At 43.1% G+C, this 27,377-nt stretch overlaps 1 protein-coding gene across 1 annotated transcript in view; it reads left to right on the top strand.

The window, feature by feature from the left end:
- The window catches only part of EGFR (epidermal growth factor receptor), a 212,706-nt gene that overhangs the window by 82,035 nt on the left and 103,294 nt on the right, over positions 1 to 27,377 (top strand). The window lies entirely within an intron of this gene.

Here is a 27,377-nt window from a genome sequence, read left to right as displayed (position 1 = left end):
CAGTTTTGGAAGAGGGTGAAAGGAGTAAACATGTGGTGCTTTACACTGCTTCTGACGATCATCATTGCTCAGCACCACGTTCATGGGCTCTAGACAGACACTGCTTTCTAGCAGATTTCAAAGTCATTATCTTTGAAATATTAGATTTCAACAGATTTCAGAGTCATTATCTTTGAAATGTTAGAAAGGCCCCAGCAATTTAGCAGAGGCATTCTGGATCATTCAAAACCATGACTCACAGTAATGCAAATTCATGACTCTAACTTGAATTAAGACATCCAGACTTGGGAAGTTGCTCTGAAGGCTTTTTGGGAACTTGGAGGTGGAGCTCTGAGCTCCATCAGTAGTTTTTTCACTCCTCTTTCCTCAATGTGTATGTGTGCTTAATTGCTAACTTGTGCTCAACCTTTTGTGACCCTATGAACTGTAGCCCACCAGCCTCCTCTGTCCACGGAATTCTCCAGGCAAGAATACTGGAGAGGGTAGTCATTCCCTTCTCCAGGGGATTTTCCTGAACCAGGGATTGAAGCCGGTTCTCCTGCATTGCAGGAGGATTCTTTACCATGAATCACCAGGAATGTCTTGCAAATGTGGACGAAAAAGATGGTCATTTCCCTGAGGACACTCCTTGATCCTGTAATTTTTGTGTAACTTCTGGTGCCCAGGCCTGCGGGACTGAGGGCAGGGTCTCTCCAGACCCTGAGAGTGCATTTGCTTGGAAATGCTGGGAGAAGGAATCTGTCACCTTGGAAACTTAGAGCCACCTCCAGCTAAACAGGAAAGTCAGTGGTAAACACAGGGTGATCCTGGGGCTTCATTCACTCTTAAGCTGATAAGGGAAGAATTTCTGGGAGATTCAGTTGAATAGATTTCACAGGGAATAGGGAAAACAGTATTTTAAAACTCAAATTTGTATTTTCTTTTACTTATGATTCAATAAAAACTCTATAGGTTTTATAGAGCCTTAGAAGTCATCCTGTAGGGTTGAATGTATTGCTTTTTGCATGTTTGAAGCCCTTACACTGTTAAGGTGTTAAGAAAGAAAAAGTCACAAAACAGTGATAAGAACAACAAAGGCTAGATTGACAGCAGAGCATCATGAAAATAAAATAATAACTATTGCCTATATCCTCATAATTAAAATATATATATGCTCACCCTGGCAACCTTGTTTAGATCCTGGGCCCACGTAACATCCAGCAGCTGGGAGCACGCATATCAGCCTCTTCAGTGGAGCCAAGTGGAAGGCAGTCCAAGGTCAGGCAACTGTGCTCCTGCCAGAAACCACTCCTCCCCTCAAGGAGCCCTCAGCTCGATGGGTCTCAACTGAAATGGTCTGAAGAGCTTTCAAACACCAGTGCCCACCCCAGGGTGATTAAAGAATGTACCATGACTTACTGAACATCTAACCCAATGATTCAGTCTATAAGTTCTTTCCCTTTAATTTTCTTGGTAGTAAGTGGGAGTTTCCCACCTGTGTCTTCGAGGTTTGGCAACTCTTGGTTCTATTTCATAGCAGTGCTGGCTGTGTTGATCAGAATTCACTTATGGCTTCTTTCTAGAAGAGCTTGGTGGTGATGGGGATTTGTCTCCCCAGCAAGTATTGAAGGGTGAATTTGCACATCAGGAAGTCTCTTCCTATTGGCTGCAGCTGTCTGCTGGCTGTGAATAGTATTGTTTCTGAACAGTTTACAGTAACATTGGGTTAAGAAAACATGCCAGCACACCATGAGGTATCATCAGTGATGGAGACGGTGGCCTGTGGACTAGCTCATTCATTCAGCAGGTTTCTCTCCGGCTGCTGAGTGTTAACTGAATATTGGGCATGCAGGTATGAAGCAGACACAGCCCTGCCCTCTCATCTCCCCCACTGTTTCAGTCCAGTTAGGACAGAGCCAGTGGTCAGCACTCAGAGGACTGACTGCCCCTCTTCATACTATGACCAGCCTTATTCTTCACCCCCTTGCTTGTTGTTGACCTGAACAGTATCTTTGGGGCTCACTTTCCTCACGTATGATATTTAAATACTAATAGATGCTGCTGGCAGCGGCCTTAACCTGTTCTGTAACAAATAAAGTATCCCTTAGTCTGTGCCCCCAACTTCCTGCAGTCTCGGCCCTCCCTGTTCCGACTGCTCGGGCAGCCCCTCCCCAGCCCATTTCCCTGTGTCTGTGGTGCCCAGGCCCAGGTTACATCTTGAGCCTATTCACTGACCACTTCCTCTGGATCTCCTCTGAAGGGCTCCACAGTTGCTGCACCATAACTAACATTTTGGATACCAAGGTGTAAAGAGGAGTGAGGGGTATTTCAGAGCTCTCAGCTGCTGTCTCCAGATGATAAGGTACCCACTTCCCTGTCCTTAAGGTTTATCACTCAACGCCCTTGAGAATGACATTCAGAACTCCAGAGGTGTGTAATTCCAAATCACCTTTCCTCCCTGCTCCCGCGGCATTATAGCTGTTTCACCTCAGAAATCTTAAAGCCTGGTATCAGAAACCCAAATTTAATGCTTGTTGCAGTGCTTTGCTCTATCCACTTTGGAGACTATGCCTTTTTTTTTTTTTTCAACAAATTGAAGGTTTGTGGCAGCCCTGCATCAAACGAGTCTTTTAATGCCATTTTTCCAACAGCATATGCTTACTCTGTGTCACTTCTGGTATGATTGCAATACTCCGAACTTTTTTATTATCATATTTGTTTTGATGATCTGTGATTAGTGATCTTTAATGCTATTATTCTGAAAAGGTTACCACTGCCTGAAGGTTCAGATGATTGTCAGCATTTTTTTTTAGCAATTAAGTACTTTTTTAAAAATTGTAGTCTAATTGCTTTACAATCTTGTGTTAGCTTCTGCTGTACAACCAAGTGAATCCACCATAAGTATACATATATCCTCTCCCTCTTGAGCCTCTATCCCACCCCCTGCCCCTACTCTTCTAGATCATTACAGAGCACTGGGCTGAGCTCCCTGGGATATACAGCAGCTTCCCTCTAGCTATCTATTTGACACACAGCAGTGTATGTACATCAGTCCAAACCTCCCAATTCGTCCCTTCCTCCTCTCCCACCTCATGTCCACCTACATGTCCATTCTCGGCCTGTGGGTCTATACCTGCCATCTGTGTCTCTATACCTGCCCTGAAATTAGGTTCATCTGTACAGTTTTTCTAGATTCCACATACATGCATTAACATACAATATTTGTTTTTCTCTATGACTTAACTCTGTGTGACGATCTCTTGGTCCTTCCATGTCTCTGTAAGTGACCCTATTTTGTTCCTTTTTGTGGCTCCATAATATTCCATTGTATATATGAACTACAACTTATTTATTCATTCATTTGTCAACATGTTCTAGCTATTGTAAAGAGTGCCACAGTGAACACTGGGGTACGTGTGTTTTTTCGTATTATGGTTTTCTCAGGATATATGCCCAGTAGTGGGATTGCTGGCTCATATGGTAGTTCTATTTTTAGTTTTTTAAGAAGTCACCACACTGTTCTCCATAGTGGCTGTATAAATTTACATTCCCACCAACAGTGCGAGATGATTCCCTTTTCTCTACACCTTCTCCATCATTTATTGTTTATAGGTTTTTTGATGATGTCCATTCTGATTGGTGTGATGTGTGTGATACCTCATTGTAGTTTTGATTTGCATTTCTCTTAACAGGTAGTGATGTTGAGCATCTTTTTAAGCGCCTCTTGGCCATCTGTATAGCTTCTCTAGGGAAGTGTCTGTTTAGGTCTTCCACCCAATTTTATGATACTACACTGTGCTAGCTGTTCGTATGTTTGGAGACTAATGCTTTGTCCTCTGCTTCATTTGCAAATGTTTAATCCTGCCGTTACTGTTGTCTCTTTGTCTTGTTCGTGGCCTCCTTTGCTTTGCAGAAACATTTAAGTTTAATTAGGTCCCGTTTGTTTATTTTTGTTTTTGTTTCATTACTCTAGGAGATGGATCAAAAAATATCTTGCTGTGATTTGTGTCAAAGAGTGTTTTTTCTGTGTTTTCCTCTAAGAGTTTTATAGCCTGACGTTTAGGTCTTTAATCCATTTCGAGTTTATTTTTATGTCTGGTGTTAAGTAGTGTTCTAATTTCACGCTTTTACATGTAACTGTCCAGTTTTCCCAGTGCCACAATGTTTTTTCTTCATTGTGTGGTCTTGCCTCCTTTTTCATAGATTAGGTGACCGTAGATGCGTGGGTTTATCCTTAGACTTTCTGTCCTATCCATACTGTCTTGATTACTTAGCTTTGTAGTGTAGCCTGAAGTTAGGAAGACTTATTCTTTCAGGTCCATTTTTCTTTCTCAAGATTGCTTTGACTTTTCAGGGTGTTTTGTGTTTCCATAAAAATTGTAAAATTTTTTGTTCTAATTCTGTGAAAAATGCCATTTGATAGGGATTGCATTGAATGTGTACATTATTGCTTTGGGTAGTAGAGTTATTTTCACAATATTGAGTCTTCCCATCTAAGAATATGATATATTTCTCCATCTGTCAGTGTCATCTCTGATTTTTTCATCAGTATTTTGTAATTTTCTGAGTATAGGTCTTTTGCCTCCTTTCGTACATTTATGCCCAGGTATTTTATTCTTTTTATTGTGATAGTAAATGGGGTTGTTTCCTTAGCAATAAAGTATTTTTGAGTTAAAGTATGTACATTACTTTTATATATAATGTTATTGAACCCTTAATAGATTATGATATAGTGTAAATATAACTGGGAAACCAAAAAATCTGTGTGACTCGCTTTATTATGATTTTCACTATATTGCAATGATCTGGAACCAAACCCAAAACACCTCTGAGGTCTGCCTGCTCTATGGTTTGAAGAAAAAAAAAATTGAACAGCTAGGGTTGCATGAACACCTCATACAGTTTCATTTTTTCATAATGAAGACTTCTCCCCTCTTATAAGAATGTCACCCCTCTTCTCTACTGGTTAAATTCTAGTGTTCCTTCTGATCCCCAGTCTCTCTTCATCATCTTTCCAGATGTCACATGGAAACCTTCTTTTGAAGTTTTGAAGTGAGTAAAGTTGCTTAGTCGTGTCCGACTCTTTGCAGCCCCATGGACTGTAGCCTACCAGTCTCCTCCGTCCATGGGATTTTCCAGGCAAGAATACTGGAGTGGGTTGCCATTTCCTTCTCCAGGAGATCTTCCCCACTTAAGGAATGAACCCAGGTCTCCTGCATTGTAGGCAGACGCTTTACCGTCTGAGCCACCAGGGAAGTCCAGTTTTAGTAAAGACTAAACCCTGTATACCTGTATAAAGACTAAAACGTACCTACCATTTCTGGTTTGGAAATTGTCATCTGTCTGGAGCCACAGTTCCTCCTCATGTTCTTGGGGTACTTCCTCCCTGTCTCTGACACGTTTGTGGGCTGTGTTGAAAGTGTCCAGGCCACTTGCTGCCGAGTGTAGAGAGATGGTTGGTCGAGCTGACCAGACACGTCTGCTTTGATAAGCCACACAAGCATCCTCACAATCTTTGTCATTCCTCCTGTAACGTGAAGCCCTGTTTTTTTCTGCTAATTTAGATAAAATTTCCTTGTAAATCTTGATAAAATGTAGACTTTAAACTTGTCATTGATTTTCCAGTTATATAGTTATATTAACCATTCAGAATCTTGTAAGATATACCCATGTGTACAGGGAGGTATGCTTCTGAGTTAAGTCTGGACAAAAGCCTAAACCATGTCATGGGAATAGCTATCTTTGCCATTTAAGCCCAGTTTTTCTGCTTGTTTATAAAAATTCTACCAAGCTATGGGAATTAGATGACAGAGATCACCTATTATTTAAAAACAAATTTATTTCTGAATATTTTACTTGCAGGAAGATATGAAGCATCATGATCTCCGGGAGCAGGAAACCAAAATATTTTCCCACTTGGATACAAATTGATTGATCATGTGTTCCAGGCCCAGCTGCTCTTTCCTCAGCTTCCAGTTTTGCACTTGTTGAGTAGAAACGTATCAATTCCCTTGGAGAAATAGACCTCTGTCTCCCTTGCACTGGCGGTAGAGCCTGGCTACGTCTTCGCCACCCGCCAGGGGTGGCTCTGAGTGCTGCCATGCCCTTGCTGGGGGCTGGGCAGGGCGCTGGGGCGGCAGTGTTTCTTGACTGCTCTCTTCATGAAGTTATTGGAGGTTCTGCCGGAATTAGATGTTAATAAACTGCCTGTACCATGCTCGTGCAATGGAGCTAGTGCAGTGGAATGAATGGAATGTAAATTCAATACCCCAGCTCCTCCCCAGGCCTCCAGATGCACAGTATCATCCTCCTTTGCCCGATAAGGAAACGGAAGCAAGAGACGCTATGACTTTCCCGAGGCTGGGCCTGTGTTCTTTCTGAAGAGTGAATTGGTTCAGTTCAGTTCTTTCTGGAGCATGAATCAGCTCAGTCATGTCCACTTGTTTGCGACCCCCTCATGGACTGCAGCACATCAGGGTGCTCTGTCCATCACCAACTCCCAGAGTTTGCTCAAACTCATTTTCATTGAGTCGATGATGCCATCCAACCATCTCGTCCTCTGTTGTCCCCTTTCTTCCTTGAATAACTGGTTCTAAAATGTTAGCATGAAAAGAAACTCCTGAGAACAGTTGTCAAAATTCAGACTTCTGTGTGCTGCCCAGATCTACAGAACCAGAGCCTCCTGAGGGGGTCTGAGCCACTTTCCTGGAACACAGGACCCCAGCCTCCTCTTTGCTCCTTGCCCGATGGCCTAAGGGCTCTCAGATCCAGAGGAGCAAGCAGGCAACACAGCCACTCTGAGAGTGAGCTCAGCTGACAAAGCTCCCGCTCACACCTCCCACCCACAGCAAAACAAAATAAAACTGACCGGCCCAGCTATCCATCCAGGAACAAATGGATAAGCAAATCACCCACACTCACCTGGAGGGAATTTACTATAAAGCTAATGAAACTGAAGCTCCTTCCAGGGCCCTCCTGGCAGTATGCTGGCAGGTTTTATATTTTATGAAATTTGCATAAAGGAATTATCTTGTGACTTTTCATTCCAAGTATTCACTTTCACTTTGTACCTAATTCTCCATGCATAACTCTCAGGACCCGTAAAGCCTGTGTCCTATTCTAGGGCCGCTGGTGGATCCTGCACAGGAGTAGAGAGATTTCAGGAGATCACAGTGTGCCTGGTGAGCAACAGCCAAGGTGGAGTCTGTGCTTTGTCCAACAACAGGCACAGGACATCCCATTTGTGAAAGAAAGGAGTGATACACTTGTATGCACCTAAGCACCTGTGAAGGGCCTTCCCTGGTGGCTCAGACAGTAAAGAATATGCCTGCAATTTGGGAGACCCAGGTTCGATCCCTGGGTTGAAAAGATGCCCTGGAGAAAGGAATGGCAACCCACTGCAGTACTCTTGCCTGGAGAATTCCATGGACAGAGGAGTCTGGAGGGTTACAGTCCATGGGGTGGCAAAGAGTCAGATACAACTAAGTGACTACAACACACACACACACACACACACACACACACACACACACACTAGCACCTCTAAAAATGTTTTTAGCTCTATATCCTTCTATACTCTTGATCTTTCCCCAAACTTCAAAATGAAATTGATTCTATTATTTTTCTAACTAGAAGTATAAATCGTTATAGGAAGTTTGAAAATAATTAGAAATGTAATGGGAAAATATTCTCAAATCATGCCTCACAGTAATAAGTACTGTAACATTTATTTAAAATTGGTGTTCCTTCCAGGACAGACCCCAGAGCTACCCTTTGCCTTGATGGTGTAGTTGCTGAAACGGAGAATCCCCTTTGCTTTAAAAATGAGGGTGTAGGTAACATTGTTGGAAACAGAAAGCTCATTGATTTTTCTTCCAACCCTACATCTAAAGAGCCTGATTTCTCTGAATAACCAGTTTTTGGCCTGGTTGGGACCAGCGCAGTCAAGGGAGGAGCACACTTGCTCACCTCCTGCGAGCATGTCAGCCACCAGCATGCTTCTAAAGACCTGGAAATATTCATGGCCTTCCAACAGTTGAGAATGCATTAAATATATAACCTGACTCTCTACCTGATGAAATATTCCTCAGCCAGTAAAAATAATTCTGTATATAAATATTAAAATACTAATTTTGCAATTTATTAATTTTAGTAATAAAAAAAGTCAAGTGAAAAATTACGTGCAGTAGAATCCCATTTTTATAAATAAAGTCCCTACCTGCCAGGTACTCATACAAAGAGTTCTGAAAATACAAAAACCTATAAAGATCATTGGTTTTATCTTTTTTCCTGTTTGCTTATCTGTTTGCTTCACAGAACATGTTCCTTCAACAACATAAAAGTGAAATAATTGAATTATTTTAAACAACATGGCCCTCCAAGCAGTCGTCCTTTGTAATTTGAAGCTTCAGTTTTCTCAGTTGATAAAAATATTCAACAAGGTGTTGAAATAATATGTGAACAAGTAACTCATAGAAGGTATTAAGGTGTTGTCTGTGAACCGATTATTAAGTGATTTGATTCTTGACTCGCAGCTTCCGACTTCCACGCAGCAGTCGCTGCTCCGGGATCTGTGTCTCCAGAGGGAGCAGGTGAGAAGCCTGAGAAGGGCCCCTACAGCATAGCATGTGGCCCTCTAGGCTCTTCTCCCATCTTCCCTCCTTCCTCCTGTGGCCTCAAAGAGAAAGTGGAAATCATTTTAGAAATAGTCCTGTGTTCTCGCTAACCTGTTATGCTCACGTGCTTACACGTGGTTTCTTTGTATCGTCTGTTGGTTTATTCTCTGGAATTCAGTGGATCGCAGTCCCATTCCTGGAATGCTGTGAAGATCATGGTCCACGTTCCCCATGTCTCATCGGTTAAACAGATGTTTCAGATGCTCTAACAGATGCCCTTTTTAGGGTAGAATGGCCCCATTTGACTCTTTTGTTTTGGGCGGTGGAACGGGTAGTTTTTTTAGTGATACATTCTTTTAAGAATTAAAAGCCACCATTTGGCTTTCAGAATTGGAAGTCAGTGTGATGGTACAAGCGTTGAGAGTGAGGGCAACATTCCTTTCTATGAGAAGATGAAATAATTGCTCAAAATAGCTGAGGAGGACACTTGGTCCCAGAGGCACAGGAAGAATTCAGGCGAAAGGTGGGAAGAGAGCACTTTGCACTTAGTCACTTGAGAGTTGTGACCAGCTGCTGCAGAGCCCGCTGCTGCCAGAGCCACCTTCTTGAGGGGCACCCGGCCACCCCCAGCTGTGGCCCCCCACTGAGGACAGGCTCACCAGGCTGTGCCTGCACTGAGGCATGCAAGGGTGGGGGACATCTTCTGCCGATGGTTCTGTGTGCCCCCTTCCAGCATCTGACTCGTGAGAAAGCACAGATTTCACAATCTCTCCCATGTCTTCTGCCAGCTTCTGTGAACAGATGTGGAATTAAAAAAATAAAAGCAAAGGACCTCCATTCTCAATTTAATAGTATAACTGGGATGTTTCTGATAGAAGAAAATAGGCTAATGACTTGTTTAAAATCTCAGAGATGGAACCAATACATTAAATGCACCAGTGTTTACACATATGAGCAGACCCGCATTTTATTGCTCTTTGCTTTATTGTATTTCAAAGATACTGCGTTTCTTTACAAGTTGAAGATTTGTGGCAACCCTGCTTTGTCAGATGATGGTTAACATTTTTAGCAATAAAGTATTTTTTAATTGAGGTATGTATATTTTTTTAGACATGATACTGCTGAATACCCACTCAACTATCATATAGTGTAAACATAGCTTTAATGTGTGTTGGGAGTGCAGACACGCCTGTGTCTGACTTTACTGCCATATTCACTTCATTGCCTAGGCTGGAATGGAACCTGCAGTGTCTCTGGGGTCTGCGTGTGCTCCACAAGGTGGGCTGCATCTTGTAAATTTAATCTTGGAACATTTTTCTGAGAGACACTGGGTCTAGGGGCCCTGCACACCAGCCAGGTTTGTCAGAAAGAGGTTGGCCTTCGTTGTGGCCTCGCAGCACCTCCAGGCCTTCCGTGGGTGGCCTGCTCCTTGAGCAGGGCCGTGAGCACCTTAGGAAAGGAAAGTGCTAGAAGATCACAGACCTTCATGGAGCTGCTGCTGGCCTGTTTGCTAATGTTAACTGCATCAAGTGGTCCAAGAAGGCTCAGCTCCTGGGCACTGTGGGCTCCAATCACAGCTGCGTCATGCACTCCCGTCCCCCGTGAGCCAGGATGTTCCATGTAAACAGCAGTGTTGATTCCATCTGGCCAGCTCCTCTGGGTTTGGTGGGTGGGCCCCCAAGAGAGGCTGTGCCTACAGGCGCACCTCCTGACTCCAGCTGTCTGCTTTCTAAATTGTCTCAGAGCCACCGCAGCTGTGCACTGAGGTGACCCTGCTCACAGCTGTGGTGAGCGAGGCCCAGGAAGGGGATTGTGGCTTCCGCCCTCTTGGAGCACCGAGGCCTTGGGGTCCTGGGCTCGGGGGACACCTGACAGGAAGTGGCAGCCAGGCTGCCTGGGCCTACAGGATTAGGGTCCATGTGAACTCTGCCAATGGCAGGACCTCACCACACCAGAGACAGCCTGTGTGCCACCTTTTTCCGTAGCTCTAGTAATTAAAAAAAAAAAAAATTTTTTTTGTCATTATTACAGTATCCGTGTCCCCACCTCGCCTTTCTTCTGGTCCTCTGACACCACACAGGAGGCCTCTTTCTTCATGCGAGTCCCCCAGTTTAAAGACAGCTGAACGTCCTCTTCCTGAGGCTAAACAGCCCCCTCCCTGCAACCAATGATAGCTCTTGTCACACTTTGTCACTTTGTCACCGGCCCAAGGGACCCGGTGCTTCCCAGGCAGCCCCGACGACTCCTTCCCTCTCACAGCTGCTGTGTGCTACCCTGGTGTATTGGGGTTTGGACACCTAAGTAAAGCACTTATCTTTTGTCCCTTTTAAATTAATACTGTTATCAACACTCCTTTATTTCAGCTTCCTGAGGACACCTGGGATCCAAGCCTGCCAGACAGTTTGGCTTCCCAGTGTTTCATAGTGCTTTCTATGACTTTATTTACCGTGTTGTGGTATAGATGTTGACCAAGACTCAGTTGTATGTGGTTAACTCTACTGCCCTCAGCTGCTTAGAAATCAATACTCTGCCAACAGGCTCTGTTTACCCTGTGGGAATCCATGAAATCCTATCAGCCACCACATCTTTACTAATTAATTTTACGGTTTAGTTAACTAGATGGTCTCATTGCAGTTCCTAATTGTAATGTGCCTTAAAATATTTCTACTTTCCTAATACTTTCTAATGCATTCTTTAGAGATACTGTTGCAAAACTAATCGAACATTCATGAACCTGTAGTGTCACATTAAGAGATGGAGTTGAGAGCTGGCATATTTCATCTGAAGCTCAGTCTGAGGAAGAAAGTTCATATAGACAGAGCTGTGCGGGTGGAGTGCTTTGGGAAGAACAAGGTACCAGTGGATGGCAGTGTCTGAATTGGAGCAAGGAATATTGTCAAGGAAATTTAGGCATCAGACTATGTTCTTCTACAGAATAAAGTCCTGTAAAAAATTCATAAATATTCTGGAACTGTTCGTTGATTGGGAACTATTCATACAGGTTTTATCATCTCTAGTTGCAAGAACAAAGGATGCTGTATAGGACCTTCACATCTTTTCATTCTCAAAAATTAATTTTTATTGAATCATATGGTTTCTAAAATTTTATTGCTTACATTACATTATTTTATTTTTATGTTTTCATGCCAGAGGGTAGACGTGCCTATGCTCATATTAAAAACAACTGTTAATTTCTGTCTGAATCAAAACCCAGTACATGGATCCGTGATGCCTATGCCTACTTAGAAGCATCCGAGACATGCTGAAAGAACATCTGTTGCTAATAGAATAGGAAATGTTTAACAAATGTTTACTTTGTGATAGGCACTTGCATGTGAGCTTTAGGTTCTCACTGACAACCCTCCATGGCAAAAAGCATTGTGAGCAATTCAGCAAGAGGAAACTGAGGCATAAAAAGTCTACATAAATATCCCAAGGCCACACTGGCAATAACCTGTCAAGCTGGATTGAAGCCACACACATTGGTTCCAGCCCATCTGCAAGGCTGCTGCGGATGAGTAACTTGTGGTAGATGGAGATTTGAAGTCACATTGAATGTTAGGATGGGCTGGGTTTAAATCTCGTCCCAGCTGCCTACATGCTCTAAGACCTTTCTGAAAATTGTTAATTGCTCAGCCATGTTCGACTCTTTGTGATTCCATGAACTGTAGCCCTCCAGGCTCCTCTGTCCATGGAATTCTCCAGAAAAGGACACTGGAATAGGTAGCCATTCTCTTCTCCAGAGAATCTTCCCAACCCAGGGATTGAACTTGGGTCTCCCACATTGCAGGCAGATTCTTTACCATCTGAGGCTCCAGGGAAGCCCCGTGGCAAGGTCATTTTCCTGAGTCTCACTTTTCTCAACTATAAATTAAGAAAAACTAGGGCCAATTATGGAGGGTTATCTTAAGAATTCCAAGGATGTGCACAGTACCTACTGGGCACCCAGTATATACTACATGGTCCACAGTGGTTAGCCTTCATTTGTATTCTTGGGGCAAAGATGCCAGGTGTGCCAGGTCACAGCCACCTTGGCCCATCTGCCTTCTTCTCCCAGCTCCTGCCCATGGGCATGCAGGGCTCAACCCAGCAACTCAGGGAAGCACTGACTCTTTTCATTCAAAACCCATGTTAGTGACCCTGTGGAGTCTGTTTTTTGTGTTTTTTGTTTGTTTTTTTCCAGTGAAGTAGGAAGTGGGCAGCCTTTCAGGGAAAGTGATTTAGAATCATTTTTTGTTTATACTTTAGCTTCATTTTATTGAAAACAGATCAACTGCTCTCAGAAAGCTACTCAAATGGAAGAAAAGTGGAGGTCAGGAAAGGAATTTGGGTTAGTAAACTTTTCCATTAAAATTAATAATAAGCAGCAACTCTTTTTGGTTAATATGGTCAATTTACAGTGATGCCCCTTTGAAAATTGTACAGTGGATATTTACTTTTGATTTCAGGATTTGATGTATAATCAGCATTTTCAATTATTGTTATGAGCTTGTGGCTATTGCATCTTTACCCTTATTGCTTACTTTTAGCTGTCTCCTCTGATGTCAGAAACTTAGGCAAGAATAAGACATTTGGTTATAATATGACTTCATGTACTTTGGGAAACCAAAGAAAGGCTGTGCCTTCAGTCCTTCAGGTACTGGAGGGGAAACTAATTCATCTGTTGCTCCTTTTTAAAATAGTCTTACTCTAAGGGATTTTGTAAGTCAGTTTTCTGTGTTAGAAGACAGGCATTTATAACTTTCTTATAAAATAGAGTGTTAGACCTACCTTCTGTGATCAAAGAGAAATTAGGCTGGAGGGAATGGGAGATGGGGAGATACAGGTAAAAACTTTCAGTCTTAAGAGGAGCTCGTTCTGAGGATCTAACTTGTGTCTTGGTGACTGCAGTTAATAACACAGCACTGTATTCTTGAGATTTGCCATCACACAGACAAATGACTTTGTGTGATACGATCTTGTTCTTGGTAATTATTTGTCAATGGATATGTGTGTATGTATCAAGCATCACTCATATGCTTGAAATCTGTTCTATTAGATTTGCCAGTTATTGCTCAGTAAAATTGAGGAGTAAAAAGAGAGCCTGGGTCTAGTAGTCTCAGTGCCCATATGTAGACGTGAGTTGCTTCTCTCCTTTTCATCATGGAAACAGCTCCTGCATAGTGGTGCTTGCAGTGAATGAGGTGCAGTCACAGTGTGAGGGCCCTCAGAGCCTGGGCTCAGAGCTGGCCACCCGTGTCTGACTCCAGAGCAGTTGACGACATGCAGGTAAATCACAGGACATAGGTTTACCCACATTAGGACACAGAGCTGTGCATAGAAAAAAGAATCCTGATTTTATTCTAAAGTTCATTATATTTAAGGTTATTCCAAATGCATACATTTTTAATTTCGCTGTTTTGGTAGAATTTGACAAATAGGGCATCCCAGGTGGCACTAATGGGAAAGATCCCACCTGCCAATGCAGGAGACATAAGAGATGAGGGTTCAATCCCTGAGTAGGAAAGATGCCCTGGAGGAGAGAAGGGCAACCTACTCCAGTATTCTTGCTTGGAGAATCCTATGGACAGAGGAGCCTGGCGGGCTACAGTCCATGGGGTTGAAAAGAGTTGGATGTGACTGAGTGACTAACACACACATTTGACAAACAAGATTTAATTTAAAATAAATGTGTATTTGATGAGTGGGTTTTTTAAACCTATTTTTATTTTTTTCCTCTGAAAGAAGTAGGATGGTAAAAATAAGTAATAGAAGTTAAGCATGAAATAAGAAATCTGTCACATGAATTTCTTAGTTCCTTCTTGAAAACAACAAAATTCAAAGCTTTGGGAAGGAGGTATTTGAGGTAGTACATAGAATCCCCAGAAGATTCAGCTCAACCACCTCAGCAGAAAGCCAGGGCCAAAGCCACTCTGGAGAGCAGGTGGAAAACTGTTCAGATGTGGAGCCCAGAGACTGGGGTGGCTCAGCTGCTACATGGTTGGGTAGTGCCAATAAATAAGGATGCTCACTCAGCCCCTCCCCAGCATGGGTTGGGGGCTTGCTGTTTGTCCACGCCCACTCTCAGGTCAGAGCTGGAGCACTTCTGGCCCTGGTCATGATTCACCAGGAGTGTCGTCCTACTTAGAAATCCCACCAGTGGGCTGTGCCCATCTTTCCCCTTCATATATGCGGCTGTGTCTCTGTATCTCAGGGCTTCTGTAGTGGTTCAGGGGTAAAGAATCCACCTGCCAATGCAGAAGACACGGGTTTAATCCCTGGGTTGGGAAGATCCCCTGGAGAAAGAAATGGCAACCCACTGCAGTATTCTTGCCTGGAGAAATCCATGGACAGAGGGGCCTGGCAGGCTACAGTCCGTGGGGTTACAAAAGAGTCAGACGTGACTTAGCAACTAAACAACAACAACAGTAACCAATATGTATCCTTGAAAGTAAAAGTGAAAGTCGCTCAGTCGTGTCCGACTCTTTGTGACTCCATGGACTGTACAGTCCATGGAATTCTCCAGGCCAGGATACTCGAGTGGGGAGCTGTTCCCTTCTCCAGGGGATTTTCCCAACCCAGGGATCAAACCCAGGTCTCCCGCATTGCAGCCGGATTCTTTACCAGCTGAGCCTCCAGGGAAACCCTGCTATATCCTTAATGTGATAGTTTATCAATTATTCCTCAACACCTGCATTTTAAATGCACGTTTTTAAATCAGTTTTTAAAAAGTAATGTTTAGAGATCTTGTTAAAAGTATAAATACCCTATTAACCATGGAATTCCCTTCAACTCTCATAACTCAAATGTTCCTGAATTCATTTTGATAATAAACATGTGAAATATATGTATGATATATTTGCTTGTAATACATATATATATATATATATATATATATATTTCCAACACTACAAGTCTGCTTTATGAGAAAAAAAGTGTGCTTTAGGAAGTGTAATTTGGCAGCATCTGATTTACTAAAACTCAGGCACTCTCATTGTTTACACAAAATAATTCATATTGTAACAAATGATTTCCTCCCATCTGTCACTTCCTCTTTCTCCCCATTTTTTGTTCCTGATACTTGGTATATATATATTTTTCCATTTCCATTGTCAAGCTATGTGACAAACAAATAATCACTAAAAGAATATGATTTTTCAGTGAAGGAAAATACCCATGAGGTCTTGTTAATAGTGATATAGACCATTTCCCCCCCCCCAACCCCAAGGTTTGGTTTTATTTTGTTTTCAGTAGCACCTATAGAGTTAAATGATATAAAAATGTATTACTGTTTCAGATGGTTATGTTGAATGAATTTCATGTGAAATATTAGCATTATAATCCCCCAGTAGAAGGAAGTATGTGAGCAGTAGATGCCGCAGCAAGTGGGAAATATTAGAGTTCCTCTTTTTCAGCATCTTGTAATGTCCCAGCAATGTCCTGCTGGACAGAGAGCATCATAAAGCGCAGGAGTGAATTCCACTTACCCGGAGTACATTTACTTCCAAATCCTTGAGGCCACAGGTAGAACAGTGCGGGGAGAACAGTGTTTGCCTCTGGAACTATAGGATGGTTTGGCACAAGTGCCTATACATCATGTGGAGAGGTGTTGCCCACTCAGAAGATTTCTAACCCCCTCCTCCCACCCCCCTTATCTGAAACAAACTACTGAAAAGATAGGCATGTTTCCAAATAAATGATTTGCAAACTAAGAAAAATATTTTAAATTCATGCAAACAGTGATACTATGTTTTACTGTAATACAATTGTCAATAAACAAAGAATAACTGGAATGAAGCATCTTTTTACTGGATCCCACTGGGTTTCTTACAAAGATCTGTGTTTTCTCTTCAGTCATTATCCTTGAAAGATGAAGTTGAAACAAAAGCCCTTTTCTTTTTAAGTTGGAAGAACTTCTAAAAGGTGATTCCTAGCTGTATGCTGATTCATTTCAAGTGCAAAATTCTTTGATCCTGAGCTAGTCTGTTTTCCACATAGGAGCCTAGAAAAGCCATGAGTGATGGGAAAGGGCTATATGTGGACTCCTCTGTGAAGTGTGATCCAGAAGACCTAAAGGACAGACCAGGCATTGTGGTTGCCTGCAAGCTTGGTACAGACTTACTCCCTGCATTTCAGAAGACACCCTGAGCACCTCTTATGAGTTAATGGAAGGATGGCTGGTGTTCAGAGCAAAGGAGAAAGTGGTCCTGGCCTGCTTCCCTCAGCAGACCTCTAGTGGAGAAACATATTACTTTTCTGATATTCAAAGTAACACTATACTTATATATATATATATATATTTTAACGCTTCAAAAATTATAGAAATATATGGCATTAAGTAAAAATCCCCATAAACCTATTTCCCCACACAACCAAGAAATAGCAGTTTATAACTTTCCCCAAATGTTTGCATTTCATATAGCATGTGTGTGTGTGTGTGTGTGTGTGTGTGTGTGTGTGTGTGTGGAGACATATATATGTGTGTATATGTGGAGAAGGAGAGGTGTGAATTCATACATAATGAATTTTAAACAAAAATAGAATCATGTTCATGTTTTAACCTTTAATTAAGAGTTCATAACTCATGGTTGTAATTGTGTTCTGAAAGTTCCTTATTTCCTTTTTAACTTCATTCTACAACTTGAGCAGATTCTGTGTCTAATGTTTTATTAGCTTCCCTGTATTCCAGGATTGGGATGTGCCCTAATTGGTCTGACAAACCCTCTATTGTTAGATATTTGGTTTATTTCTAGAAAACGTTGGCTCCTTGTTCATACACTTTTAGTGTCTGTTGGATAATTTCTGGAAGTGAAATCATGGTCAAAGGTTTGTGAGAGTTTTAGATGAACATTTTAAGAAGGTGATAAGCTAGACTAAAACTAGTTTTTTAGTGTTTTAAAACTAAAACTAGGAATTGAAGAGCCTGCTGATGAGGACAAAAGAGGAAAGTGAAAAACCTGGCTTAAAACACAGCATTCAAAAACGAAGAACATGGCATCCAGTACCATCACTTCATGGCAAATAGATGGGGAAAAAGTGAAAACAGTAGCAGATTTTATTTTCTTGGGCTTCAAAACCACTGTTGATGGTGACTGCAGCCATGAAATTAAAAGATGCTTCTTGGAAGAAAAGCTATGACAAACTTAGACAGTGTATTAAAAAGCAGAGATATCACTTTACCAACAAAAATCTGTGTAGTCAAAGCTATGGTTTTCCCAGTAGTCATGTAGGAACAGTATGAAAAGGCAAAAAGATATGACACAAAAAGATGGACTCCCCAGGTCGGCAGGTGCCCATTATGCTACTGGAAAAGAGCAAAGAAATAGATCCAGAAGGAATGAAGAGGCTGAGCCAAAGTGGAAATAATGCCCAGTTGTGGGTGTGTCTGGTGATGAAAGTAAAGTCCAATGCTGTAAAGAACAGAATTGCACAGGAACCTGGAATGTGAGGTTCATGAATCAAGGTAAATTGGAAGTAGTCAAACAGGAGATGGCAAGAGTGAACATTGACATTTTAGAAATCAGTGAACTAAAATGGACCAGAACAGGCGAATTTAATTCAGATGACCATTATATCTACTACCATAGGCAAGAATTCCTAGAAGAAATGGAGTAGCTCTCATAGTCAACAAAAGAGTCTGAAATGTAGTACTTGGGTGCAATCTCAAAAATGACAGAATGATCTCTGTTCATTTCCAAGGAAAACCATTTAATATCACAGTAATCCAAGTCTATGCCCCAATCACTAATGCTGCAGAAGTTAAAGTTGAATGGTTCTATGAAGACCTACAAGACCTCCTAGAACTAACACCAAAAAGAGATGTCCTTTTCATTATATGGGACTAGAATGCAAAAGTAGGAAGTCAGGGGATACCTGGAATAACAGGCAAGTTTGGTCTTGGAGTTAAAAATGAAGCAGGGAAAAAGGCTAACAAAATTTTGACAAGAGAATACACTTGTCATAGAAAATACCCTCTTCCAACAACACCAGTGACAACTTAAAGGAATATCACCAAATGGTCAATACCGAAATAGATTGATTATATTCTTTGCAGCTGAGGATGGAGAAACTCTATACAGTCAGCAAAAACAAGACTTGGAAATGACTGTGACTCAGTTAACGAACTCCTTATTGCCAAATTCAGACTTAAATTGAAGAAGGTCGGAAAAACCACTAGACCATTCAGGTATGACCTAAATCAAATCTCTTATGATTATACAGTGGAAGCGACAAATAGATACAAGGGATTAGATAAGATAAACAGAGTGCCTGAAGAACTATGGATGGAGGTGTATAGAGGAGGCAGAGACCAAAACAATCCCCATGAAAAAGAAATGCAACAAAGCAAAATGGTTGTTTGAGGAGGCCTTCCAAATAGCTGAGAAAAGAAGAGTCGCAAAAGGCAAAGGAGAAAGGGAAAGATATACCCATCCGGATGGAGAGTTCCAAAGTATAGCAAGGAGAGATAAGAAAGCCTTCCTACGTGAACAATGCAAAGAAATAAAGGAAAACAATAGAATGGGAAAGACTAGAGATCTCTTCAAGAAAATTAGAGAAATCAAGGGAACATTTCATGTAAAGATGGGCTCAATAAAGAACAAAAATGGTATGGACCCAACAGAAGCAGAAGATGTTAAGAAGTGGTGGCAAGAGTACACAGAAGAACTACACAAAAAAGATCTTCATGACCCAGAGAACTTTGATGGTGTGATCACTCACTTAGAGTCAGACATCCTGGAATACAAAGTAGAGTGGGCCTTAGGAAGAAGCATTAGTATGAACGAAAATAGTGGAGGTAATGGAATTCCAACTGAGCAATTTCAAATCCTAAAAGATAATACCGTTACAGTGCTGCACTCAATATAGCAGCAAATTTGGATATCTCAGCAGTGGCCACAGGACTGAAAAAGGTCAGTTTTCATTCCAATCCCAAAGAAAGGCAATGCCAAAGAATTTTCAAACTACTGCACAGTTTCACTCATTTCACATGCTAGCAAAGTAATGCTCAAAATCTTCAAGCGAGGCTTCAACAGTATGTGAATTGAGAACTTCCAGATGTTCACGCTGGATTTAGAAAAGGCAGAGGAACCAGAGATCAAACTGCCAACATTCATTGGATCATAGATAAGAGAATTTCAGAAAAACATCTGCTTCATTGACTACACTGAAACCTTTGATTGTGTGAATCACAACAAACCATGGAACATTCTCCAAGAGATGGGAATACCAGACCACCTTACCTGCCTCCTGAATAACCATGTGGAGTCAATAAGCAACACTTAGAGCTGGACATGGAACAAATGGCTAGTTCCAGATTGGGAAAGGAGTACATCAAGACTGTATATTGTCATGCTGCTTACTTAACTTATATGCAGAGTACATCTTGCAAAATGCCAGGCTGGATGAAGCACAAGCTGGAATCAAGATTGCCGGGAGAAATATCTATAACCTCAGATATGCAGATGGTACCACCCTTGTGGCAGAAAACAAAGAGGAACTAAAGAGCGTCTTGATGAAAGTGAAAGAGATGAATGAAAAAGCTGACTTAAACTCAACATGCAAAAAACAAAGATCATGGCATCTGATCCCATCACTTCATGGCAAACAGATGGGGAAAGAATGGAAACAGCGACAGACTTGGTTTTCTTGGGCTCCAAAATTACTGCAGATGGTGACTGCAACCATGAAATTAAAAGATGTTTGCTCCTCAGAAGAAAAGCTATGACCAACCTAGACAGCATATGAAAAAGCAGAGACATTACTTTGCCAACAAGATCCGTCTAGTCAAAGCTATGGTTTTTCCAGTAATTATGTATGAATGTGAGAGTGGAACTGTGAAGAAGGTTGAGTGCTGTAGGATTGCTGCTTTTGAACTCTAGGATTGGAGAAAACTCTTGAGAGTCCCTTGGACTGTAAGGAGATCAAACCAGTCAATCCTGCAGGAAATCAGTCCTAAATATTCATTGGAGGGACTGAGACTGATGCTGAAGCTCCATTACTTTGGCTACCTGATGTGACAAGCTGACTCATTAGAAAAGACCCTGATGCTGGGAAAGATTGAAGGCAGGAGGAGAAGGGGATGACAGAGGATGAGATGGTTGGATGGCATCACCGACTCAATGGACATGAATTTGAGCAAACTCTAGGAGATGGTGAAGGACAGGAAAGCTTGGTGTGCAGCAGTCCATTGGGTCACAAAGAGACATGATTGAGTGACTAAACAACAACAACATGTATGGATTTGAGTGTTGAACCATAAGGAAGGCTGGCTGCCAAAGAATTGATGGTTTTGAATTGTGGTGCTGGAGAAGACTCTTGAGAGTCCCTTGGACTGCAAGGAGATCAAACCAGTCAATCCTGCAGGAAATCAACCCTGCATATTCATTGGGAGGACTGATGCTGAAGCTCCAGTGCTTTGGTCACCTGATGCAAAGAGCTGACTCCTTGGAAAAGTCCCTGATGCTGGGAAAGATCAAAGGCAGGAGGAGAAGGGGATGACAGAGGATGAGATGATTGGATGGCATCACTGACTCAATGGACATGAGTTTGGGCAAGCTCCAGGAGACAGTGAAGCACATGGAAGCCTGGCATGGTGGAGTCCATAGGGTTGCAAAGCAGCTGAACAGCAAGGAGATTTAGCCTGCCTGGATTTCATGGACAATAGTTGAAAGAACTAAAGTTATTCAGCCCTGACAGGAGGATCAAAGGGTGCCTCAGATAGGACTACTACTACTACTACTAAGTCGCTTCAGTCGTGTCCGACTCTGTGTGACCCCATAGACGGCAGCCCACCAGGTTCCCCCGTCCCTGGGACTCTCCAGGCAAGAACACTGGAGTGGATTGCCATTTCCTTCTCCAGTGCATGAAAGTGAAAAGTGAAAGTGAAGTAGCTCAGTTGTGTCCAACTGTTAGCGACCCCATGGACTGCAGCCGACCAGGCTCCTCCATCCATGGGATTCTCAGGCAAGAGTACTGGAGTGGGCTGCCATTGCCTTCTCCGTCAGATAGGACAACCATCCTCAAATCTGTAAAGAGCATAGAATGGACTCCACTTGAAGGAGGCAAAACTGGGAGTGGGTGGTGCCAGGGATGGACTCCAAGCATGGCTTCCTAGGCTTAGGAAGGATGTACAGAGTGACTGGCACTAAGCAGACCCTGCCTTAGCAGCAGGAAGGCAGACCTGGCAAGTTGTCTGCTCTCATGGAGCTTACATTTTAGTTTGGAAAACAGAAAATGCAGAAATGAACTTACCAAAAAGGGAATTAATGATCATGGTCAATGCTCATTGAAATGTTACTGGTCAATGTTCATATTTATAGGGTACAGCAATAGAGAGTGACTGGAAGGGAAGAAAGATGAGGGGCAGCATTTAGCAAGATAAACAGTAAAGGCCCAAATGAAGAATAGGCTGCCTTGCTGCTACTGCTGCTAATTCACTTCAGTTGTGTCTGACTCTGTGCGACCCCATAGACAGCAGCCCACCAGGCTGCACCATCCCTGGGATTCTCCAGGCAAGAACACTGGAGTGGGTTGCCATTGCCTTCTCCAATGCTGGAAAGTGACAGTGAAGTCGCTCAATCTTGTCCGACTCTTCGCGACCCCATGTACTGCAGCCTACCAGGCTCCTCCGTCCATGGGATTTTCTAGGCAAGAACACTGGAGTGGGTTACCATTGCCTTCTCCAATAGGGTGCCTTATTAGGCAGTAAATTCCACTGCCTTGCAAGTTAGGGAATAGATTAATGTACACAGAGGATTGAATTCTGAGATCTGCAATGTTATTTAAAGTCTCTTTCAACATCAGATGTATTGTTGTAATCCAAACAAAATGTACCCTCAAGGACTCATATTCTTCCCAAGAATCAAATTTACTGTAGTTACTGTGGGAGACTCACATTCTTGTCAGGAGAATCATAAGGAATATCTAAAGTAAAATATCTTCCACCATTGGACTGTGTTCCCAGATAACAATAACTTCAGGCTGATTTCTGCCTTAAGGCGTGGCCTCATGACTGTCTTCAAAAAACCAAAGCACAAAACACAGTGCTTGATTGCAGCCAATCCAGTTACCAGAGGCCAAGCAGAAAGCAAGACTAGACAGGTCCTGTAGCAATGCCTTCCTCTCTTTCCCATATGAGTCATTGCTAGAAAATTACCTTTGCAAAAGGGCTTAATTCCTTTTGAGACCTTAAAGTGAGACTTCCTCCTGGCTTAAGTATAAACTTTTGTCTCAAAGGACAGATTCTGTTACTCCATTGAGCCTAGGACTGTGAGGGTGTGTTTATTTGAATGATGAAAAGGCCTATTTGATATTTCAACAAACCAAAACAGATATATGAAACCATTCTCTTTTTTAATGAGTACCAAAAAATAGGTCTCCAGTGAACTTCTGAAGGAAGAGGAGAACCAGGTCCTGCTCAAAGCTGGTTGTGATTTGCTCTGCACCACATCTGGCAAGCTAGCCCTCCACGCTGAATGGTCATCTGGATGACCGAATGGGTAAAGTACGTTGGTGGTGATGTAGTCGCTCAGTCGTGTCCAACTCTCGCGATCCTGTGGACTGTAGCCCACCAGGTTCCTCTGTCCATGGGATTTCCCAGGCAAGAATACTGGAGTGGGTTGCCATTTCCTTCTCCAGGGGATCTTCCCGACCCAGGAATTAAACCCAAGCCTCCTGCATGGCAGTCAGATTCATTACCAAATGAGCTGCGAGGGAATCCCAGCATGTGGGATCTAGTTCCCTGACCAGGGATCAAACCTGGTCCCCCTGTGTTGGGAGCTCAGAGTTTTAGCCACCAGGGAAGTCCTTGGAAGTATGTTAGGGGGAGTAAAAAGATAAAAGAAATCGAGATATAATAATATAAACAGATATCAAGAGGTGTGATATTATCACTGTAAGAGTTGGTGGAGGAAGAGGTTGGAGAGATTTCGTATGAATCTCATGAGAATTAACAGAAAGAGACAGAGGTCTCAGTAGAGAGAGATGGCTCTGAGTCCATCCACACTGATCCCCGGAGGGAGCAGCACAGAGTGTCTGTGTCCCTGAAGCCAAGCCCGCCCAGCCCGGCAGGGAAAGCCCCGTCTCCAGGCAGCCCCCCCACCCCTCCAGGGGCAAGGCAGCCAAGGTTGGGCATCTCCCAAGGTTTACATCAGTACTGCCCTCAATCTTTTCTAGGCCTTTGTCTTAAATCTTAACATGTATCTACATGAACAGAGTCAAGGACCAGGCTACTCTCAGTCCTGTCATTACTGGATTTCCATGTTGCTTCCCGTTCACACCCGGAAGTTGAATTTCAAATATTGCTTTTCAGACTGCATTTGGGGCCAGTTTTAGCTCCACTTTCCTTTCTTTTGCCTCTTGCTGGCCATCCGCCACCAGACTCTGCACAATGACCAGCTGGCCCCTGGCAGATCTTGGGCCCAGGTGTGAAGGAGCTAGAGAAGCATTCAAGAGCCAAGAAGGGAGTGATTGCATTTTCCATTGGCAGTATGCAGAAATGAAGGGGATTCAAGTGCCTTCAGAAAAGCTTCCTTCCAGTGAGTGGAGTTTTGGGGGGTTTCCAGACTTATACTGCTTTTATCCTTGGAGGCATCATTGTCCCTTTCCCCCTGCTTCCATTTATATCCCAGGAACTGATTCAGAAGCCATAGAAATTGGATTTGGACTTGCTGAATGCTAGCAGACAGCTGACTACACTCTTCCCAAGAACCCTGCCAGATGGGTTAGGTACCAAGTACGTGCTCCGGGCTGGCTGGCTGGGTCCTCCAGCTCCTCTGACCGATGGTGAAGTGACCAGAATGAGCTCCGCTTCATTCTTTAGGCGCTTTGTGATTTGGGCTTAATCAACCAGCGTATGATTTCAACCCACAGTAACGGGTTCAGACAGCTGCCCAGAGAGACAGGTTTCATCCTGCTTCCTTGCTGGTTTTTCTTACCTCACGCCTTATTTTTTTTTTTTATTAGACTTGGATTTCAGTTTCTTGAGGCTGTTGTTTCCACCAATTCAGACAGGCTCCCAGGAGGACCTACCAGCTTCTTGAATAAAATGCAGCAGTAAATGTCTTAGGTTTAAAATTGCCTAAAATGTGGTCTAAAAAAACACTAAGAGTATTATTACCTTCCAGACTGAATAAAATCCTACAGAGGTAAATTCCTTGTGTACTGGCCTTGCCTAAAGAGTAAATGTGTTCAGTTAAAGATAATATGGAATAGAGGAATATTACCCTGGGAAGCAGCTGGCCTCTCCCATTAGCAGCACACCCAGTAAAAACCATAGAAATGCCACATTTAGGAGGGCTTGGGGTAGTGCCAATGAAAGGAAAGGTTTTTAAAATGAAGAAAAAGTGAAATGTGTACCTCTGGTAATAATTCCTCTCTGCCAGGCATTGTGCCAAGTGCTTTTGTCCACATTAGACTGCTGGTGGGGGCAGTAGGGGGGGCTTGACTGCTTACCCCAAGGCCTGGAGCTGGAACTGAACTCCTCTCTGACTGAGGCCCACCCTGGCTGGATGAGAGCCCTCAGCTGCTCACTGCCCAGGATTCGTGGGCAACAGGGCAGCTGCTCTTCACCTCCTCCTTTTCAGGCCAGAAAAAGCCACCGCAATAGCAACAAAGCATTAAACCTGTGCGCCACAGTGGGCTCCTCGAGTATTATGCAAAACGTGCACAGAGTGAGCTTCCCATCCTTCTGCGTCTCGTGGATAATCACAGTGACACCAGCACAGTCCTGAGGACATGCTGATGGCTGCTGCTCAGTGTCCTCCCCGCATCCGGCAGCCAAGAATCTGGGGCCAGCTGTGGGGACACAACAGCCCGGTGTCCAGGAAGCTGGTGGGAGGGGGCTGTTGCTCAAACCTGTAATTCACCAGCGAAACAAACAGATGATTGGCTGATTGGCTGGGGGTTGTCACTTTCAATGAAGGACTTCAGCCTCCTGTGACATGGCCTCAGAGTAAGCCCCATGGGGCTCCCTGGCAGGCTCTGCGGTGGATCCAAATCAGAAAGTCTACCTGGGCCTCCGTCACCTATGAGGCTTGCTGTTAGAGTGAAAAACAAGAAAGAGTGGATGTGAGTAATTGTTTGACATGTGACGTCTGTGACGTCATGACAATCCTTGTTAGGCAATGAAATTGCTGTCCAGAGGGCTTTTGTAACCAACCCAGGTCACTAGCACATTGTGGTGGGGCCACTCCTGGATCCGTCTCCTGATTTTCAGTCCCTGTGTGGTTTTTCCATCACACACACACTCTGATGTCACACAGGAACTGCAGTTCAAGCCCCTGGGCTCCAGGCTTCTCTTCTAAAGATAGGTATCAGTTTATCGTGGTGGCCCTGAAACAGTCATCAGTGGAAGATAAAATTATGCCCCATAGACTCAGGATATACATATAATTTTTCCCTGCAAACTAGCACACTCTCGCGAGTGAGACAAGGGATATACCAGACCAGACCCTGGAGGTGAATCCCTAAGAGAACCGCTCGGGCAGACAAGAGCAGCGATTCCCACACTGTAGAAAGGTCCACAGAACTCGGCTTTGTTACTGAGCCTTCAGTTACACAGACATTTCAGTGAATTGGAACAGCTCATTCCCTAAACATTCTGACTAATAGTGACACAGTGAGATAACACTGCTCACCCAGTCATGCTCGCAGTGACTAAACGAGATAGCGTCGCTGCCTCCTGCACAGCGAGCGCTCAGGAAACGTCTTCATCCCTTAAAACCACTTCCTAGTCCAGCCCTCAGCACCCAGGAGCTGCTTACCTCCCGGGTGAAGTGCGCAGTGAGACGTGTGCCCTGCTCTTGCTCTCCCAGGTGTTGGCAGGGGGCTCCTTTCCGTTCCCTTTATCTCCGAAAGTGTGAAAAGTCCGTAATGTGTTTAAACATTTTGTTTTTACCCTGTAGACAAGTAAATAACTTTCTTCCACATTTCCAATGTTTTTTACAATGGATGGCCTCCAATAAAGACTCATTGAAAGCTTTCATTACATTCACTATTGACCCAAAAACAGAGCTCAGAAATTCAGCTTTTTTCCAACATTGTTGCCCTGTGTAATCATAGAGCTTCAGTTCTGAAATAAGCAGTTTATCTTTGACAAAGACCCCAAGGTGAGTTGGTATGACGCAGAACAGTGGGACAGGCTCTGGAACTGTTTAAGAGGAGTTCAAGTGCTACCCAAAGACCCACAGACCTCTAGAAAGCATAACACGTGCCTTACTTGGTGGCCTAGGGACACCTGGGGAGAACTGAAGAAATGCTGCTGGGCCAGGCCCACCAAACTCTGGTTCTCAGGTCTGGGCCCTGCCCTGGGTGTGGGATTTTGAAAGCCCCCAGGGACAAGTGCCCCCAGAAGCACTGTGAATGACACGTCCCCTTCTCTCCACACTTAATACCTTCTCTTCCATTTATACAGTAATATATGGCCATCCTGGAATATTAGAAAAGTATATTGTAGTAAATAAAAACCTTGCCATGCAGAGACAATCAGTATTAACAGACTAGTATGTATAAGTGTCTTTTACTCATGAACAGTATATCCTGAGATTTTTCTGTGGCATTTAATATTTTAAAGAGATGTTTCATTGTTAGAGCACTCAATTCTATACCTATGTGCAATTATTTATTTATTAGAGGTTCTTAAGATTGGACATTTAGCAATTTTTTAAACAAATGGTATTTTGTTAAATGTACATTTCTGATTTTTAACAGAAGGAACCAGTGGACTTGATGTGATTGGAGAATTTATTCTCTTCTATGGTAGCTGTGTCCAGTAGATCTAAAGTACTGATATATATGTTTGTGGGG

The sequence above is a fragment of the Capra hircus genome, chromosome 22, assembly GCF_001704415.2.
Source record: "Capra hircus breed San Clemente chromosome 22, ASM170441v1, whole genome shotgun sequence".
NCBI lineage: Eukaryota > Metazoa > Chordata > Mammalia > Artiodactyla > Bovidae > Capra > Capra hircus.
Note: the sequence above shows the minus strand (reverse complement) of the source record. Positions and strands in the feature narration are given on the sequence as shown.